General features: G+C 49.1%; 1 long non-coding RNA gene across 2 annotated transcripts; it reads left to right on the forward strand.

The window, feature by feature from the left end:
* Window positions 1–3,212: 3,212 nt before the first annotated feature.
* LOC128275435 (uncharacterized) lies at window positions 3,213–4,810 on the forward strand. 2 transcript variants are annotated; one of them, XR_008269323.1, is made up of 4 exons: window positions 3,213–3,766; window positions 3,926–4,168; window positions 4,310–4,432; window positions 4,597–4,810. It is a non-coding gene; the product is annotated as an uncharacterized LOC128275435 (long non-coding RNA). The 2 variants fall into 2 exon arrangements; XR_008269322.1 differs by having other exon boundaries at window positions 3,213–4,168.
* Window positions 4,811–5,169: the final 359 nt, after the last annotated feature.

The following is a 5,169-nucleotide window of genomic DNA, read 5'->3' on the forward strand; positions in this document are numbered from 1 at the left end:
AGTATCTGCGAACAATGTGATGACGGTCTGGCACAAAACTATCCCCTGCCTTATCGCGGTTCTAATTTGACGCCATTTGGGTAACAGTCACTTCACAATTGGAAGCGTTCGCTTAAATTGTATCGTTTGGCCCGTGAAACATCGGACAAGATGTTGCCATAAAACCAAAACCCATCATCATCATTACTCCGGGAAGTGCGATGCATTTTGTATGATCCCAACCACATCCGACCGGCACACCGACCGGCACACCGACCGGCACTCCGACCGGCCACCCATCTGTCGTTTACGGGTTTTATACGGCAGGGGAGATACTTAATTTTTATGCCTTTAATCTCCGCCCGGTCGGCCCCGTTCCGTCGTACGTTGTCTTTCCCTTTCAACCGGACCGACCGCCGTTTGCCGGTAACTCCATTTTGTTTTTTGTTGACGATCCTTGAAGCGGCGAGAAAGCTACGACTGCAACACAAAATTGCATTTTCTCAGCCAACCGCAGCACTCGACGGGATGGATGGAGAAAAAAAACCCGGGAAAACCTCTCGCCGGACCGGACGAAGGACCAACACCGGAGAGCACCGGAGCTGTCGGGGAAAGTTGTAAAACTATTTTACAATTATCTTTCGTCCGCAGCACCGCCCACTGACGGAGCACATTACGAGCACGCTATAAACTCTGTTTAGTGTTCTTGTCTGCCCCACCGCGGGACCCACGCCACCGCGCCTCCGGGCGGGCCACGGCGGGCGGTGAATTCGATAAGGATAATTTCTTGGGGTACAATTGCGCAGAAGGAACTCGGCCGCCGGGTTGGTTGCGTCGGATTATAAAACTATTCGCAATTACGGCGGCGGGTAATGCGAAGCCGAATTACGCCCGGAATCCTTTCCTTTCCGGCGACACTAAACCCAAGACCGGTCGGGCCATAAACTGGGGTACACGACGACAGCGACAGGTTGCTCAAACATTTATACGATTTTCGCATGAACTCGCCAGGAACGCCTTTCTTCATCGCTCGGGGAAGGAATCGGAATCGGAGAAAAGCATATAAACGAGGTCCTCCGGGGTCAACACACGGTCGACATATGGTTGGGAAGGAGGGTGGCCAGCGCCGTAAGCTGCCACCTGCAAAACGCTGAACGCTTACTTCTCAACCCCACACGGCCACGGCCATGCCCTCCTCGCCTTCCCGCCGCCAGTAAATAAGCTTACCTAATCGGGGACTGCTTGCGATCGGTGTTTCAATTTGAAAATAAATCCATTTTCAACCCGCTGGGGTCAGACGGTGACCCGGGGTTACCCCGGCGACCGCAATCCTCGGCCCGGGGGCCTCCGAGTGCGCCACGACTCACGACGTTGACCGCAGGCAGACGGGAGCAGCTGGAATCTTCATCCGGAACCGAAGCGGCCAAGAAGCGAGCGCAAAGTGTAAGCGAAACCGACGGTCAACAAAAAACCACCCTAGCACACACACACACATACACCCGGAAACAGGACAGGACACGGTGGAGGGCTGTGACCGTTTAGCGCTGGTGGGATTATTTTATGCTCCTTCCACGAAACACTTGCCGATCTGCCCGGGGGGGGTCAGCTCCTAATCCGTTGGCTTACACTCGGAATCTCGACCTCGGCACACAGCGCTCGGGGTGCGCTAACTGCGTGTGTTTGATCAGCAATTTGTCGTGGTGCAAGTGCACTGCAAAACTCGGCCCCGCCTGCGGAGCGGTTCAGCGCCTTCACTCGGAAACCGAAGGATGCAACCAGCTCACTGTCAGCTGACTTTCCGCACACAGACTCCACTGACCCAACACACAATACTTGGCGACACGTTTTGTGTACACGGTTTAGTAATAAATTTGGTATGCATTAAAATATACTTGTTGCCGACACTGCACTCACTTCAAACGTGTCCTGTGCGTGGAGGCGCCTTGTTAGCCTTGACTCCTTCAACGGCAGCCCTTTTTCGAGTGTTTGCATTTGAGAAGCTACACTGTTGGAAACATAGTTTAATGAAAACTTGATCGGAGAAAACGAGGTTCAAGGTCAAGCGGAAGACCAACTACTAAGCAAGCATGCGGCAGATGCATCAACTATTTCCTTTGCATTCTGGCAATTGATGTCGCTAGAAAGGGTACGGATTTTTAACAGCATTCTTTGGACCTTTTGCAATGTACGATAGAAATTCTGATGTCAAGAATTCAATCAGAGTCCTCAAGGTTTCTAGAAACCCCAATGCCACAAGATGTGATTTGATTTTTTCCTCAACATAAGAGCGCAAAGTTGGGGATGTTGAGGTTCCATCCCGTGAAATGATAGATCCCACCACAGTAAGCATCCTCAGCTCGAAAGGAGTGTATCCGAAGAGGGGGTTTAAAACCGCAACACCCTACCCTGCGCTGCCCTGCTGCTCTAAATAGGAAAGCCAGGCAAGCGGTACAATTTACCGCCCGGAAATCCGTTTTCCGTCCCGAGAAGCGAAAGCGAGATTTCGCTGCCGGTAAAAATATCGCACAATCGGCAAGGACAATGCGGGAAAGGACCACGCTGGTGGTGGGCCAGCTGTGCCACTGGCGAAGACCAACGAGGTCACGAAAGGGGACGGCACTCTGAAGTTTCGCACTTTATTACATTTTGAAAAGCCAGCCACCGTTTTTGGGCGGCTGAATAACTTTATCCAACTCCGCGATTAAATACCGTTCACCGCTGCTTGGCGTGACCGTGGCGCCAAAGTAACGTTTTGCTCGCGTGTCCTAGCTGCACACACTCACGCACACCGCGTGCACGGAGCGGGACTCTGGAAAGCCGAGCTCGTGCCCTCGAAACTTGCTTCCGACAGGTTACGCAGCCGAGTGCCAACTGGCCCAGTGAGCAAAATTGAGTGCCCGAGCTACCCCTCGGCCTGAGGAAGGGATGAGGAAGGCTGAAACCGAACCCCCTCTGCCTGCGACGAGGAAGAGAAAAGACGAGGGGAACGGCTCGTGAGGGTCCGCTCGTTGGCAGCGGCGGAAAAGAGCGGAGGAAACCACGAGAGAAGAGAGTTCCACGCGCGAGCTTGTTGGTTTGAATTACCCGGAGAGGAAGGGTACCAGAGCCGAGACGGGCCGAACGCGAGCTTGTGGGTTTCATTTACCTGGGGAGGGAAGGGTGCCAGAGCCAACAGGCGAAGCGAACGGACGAGGGAAAGGGAAAGGAATAGTAAAAAAGAGACAGAGCGACACAGACCCGACACACAGCGTGTGTGGCATTCGGAAATTTTTACAAGTCCAAGTGCATGGTCAGGTAGGAAGGGGAGCGAAAAAATGACACTTGAAAACACATGAACGCATCCATTCTGCGCGTCGTTTGTGTTTTCGCTAACAGGGCTTAAATTTACTTTGGTTTTAACGCTGCTATCGTCAACCTGTGTTTATTAAACAAAAATTGGTGCTGTGTATCGTGATAGTGGAATCCTCCAATAAATACAGTTGGAAGAGCGGCAGTTTTAAGCGACGTGTGAATAAGCGCTACGAAGAACTGCGAAAAAAACTGTTCGGCGTCGATCAAGGCACCAACAAAAGTGACAGTGCACCGGGTCCTAGCAACCGTCCACATCTAATTGATGTGTCCCGGTTGCAGGATACCGTTCACAATGAAAGTGAAGAAAGTGACAGTGAAGATAGATTTATACATAGATATTTAACATTTTATTCTTTTTAATTCTTTTTAGAAGGAGGCCTCACTCTGTCGTTCAGAGCGGGGTTTTACGATTGCACGTAAGAATTCAAATTCGTATGTAAGTAAAGTAAATCATCATTAAGTAAGTAAGTAAGTAAATCATCACATGAATCAAAGCATCATAAAGTTTCAGGAACATTTCATACCTTAATCTATCGTACCTAACCTAATACTGCATTGAAATCAGAACTAATTAATTGTTTGTTCCGTCTCACAGCTCTCATCAAAACTGTTTTAAAAAAGTCTTCCGTGCCCTTAATTGTAAAAGAAGGATCGTACTGCCAAACACAACAGTAGAATAGGTTCACCGTCCTTCTATATCTTTTAAATGCTGGTTTCTTTTCATTCTCATGGTTGGCGTGGCCGGACCAAGAAAAGTGTGTAAGGAATTCCCTCGTAAAAAAATGGTCGACTATTTGGAAACACACATCTCGGCCGTTTTCCTGTGTTCCTGTGAGCGGTTTGTATTGTGTGGTTTTATACTTGAACTGAGTGATAAAGTTTTCATCACTGGCCTTGTTTTCAAATTCATCCAATTTTTCAACCGTACTAATTGGACTAAACACGCTTTGGTGACTCATTAAAATTAACTCCATTTTAGCTTCCAAGACCACTAGTCTACCGTCAATGTTACGAATTGTCTCCAGTATCTGTGTGAGCCGGTGCAGCACCCTTTCCGAGACATTGTGTTCCATCATGCTTGATCCTGATACACAGAATAGAGGTAAGTTTGTTGGACAATCTAACAGACGACAGCAATTCTACTTACGATAGCTTTTAGTGATACAGTAAACTAATGTTGAAAACTTAGCTCAATAATGTTATTGTTGAGAAAGTTTGCAAATCCAAAAATTCTAACAAAACTTTATATTTTCTTCTCTTCCCAAGTGAAATGCTTCCAAGAATCGCCTACGCACCAAACTACGCTTCGAACAGAAACCCGGCTGGAGCCACCGAGCAAAACAAAAACAATGTGTACGTCACATCGCGATGCAACTACCCTCCACCAACGCACTTCACACCCACCAACGCAGCATCGCGCTAGGAATGCACGAATAGGTGGGGAAGAGAGAGTCGGCAAGCGAGCGAAAGAGACACAATAAACCGAATCCGAACCTACACGGAGAGTATTTTTATTTTGAGAACGAACTGAGAGAGGAATAGGGGAGAAAGAAAATAGAGTACGAAGGAAAGAGAGGGGACACATAGAAAAGAGGGAGAGAGAACGCTCGAGAGAATTTATATCGACGGCGCGCGCCTTGGGCCCTTCGGCGGCTAAACAACGGTTTAGAACAATTTGCTCAAGAAAATATACATAGGACCGTTGCCGAAGCGATGTCGAGGCGCCGTCGAACCGTCGACGTCATCGTGGATTTTCGGCTCGGGCACTCAAAATTGTTCACTGGGGGCAACTCGGACCGCCGAGTGAAAACCAGGCTCCGACCAGAAGAGAAGAAAATC

This window comes from Anopheles cruzii, chromosome 3 (assembly GCF_943734635.1).
Source record: "Anopheles cruzii chromosome 3, idAnoCruzAS_RS32_06, whole genome shotgun sequence".
Classification (NCBI taxonomy): Eukaryota; Metazoa; Arthropoda; class Insecta; order Diptera; family Culicidae; genus Anopheles; species Anopheles cruzii.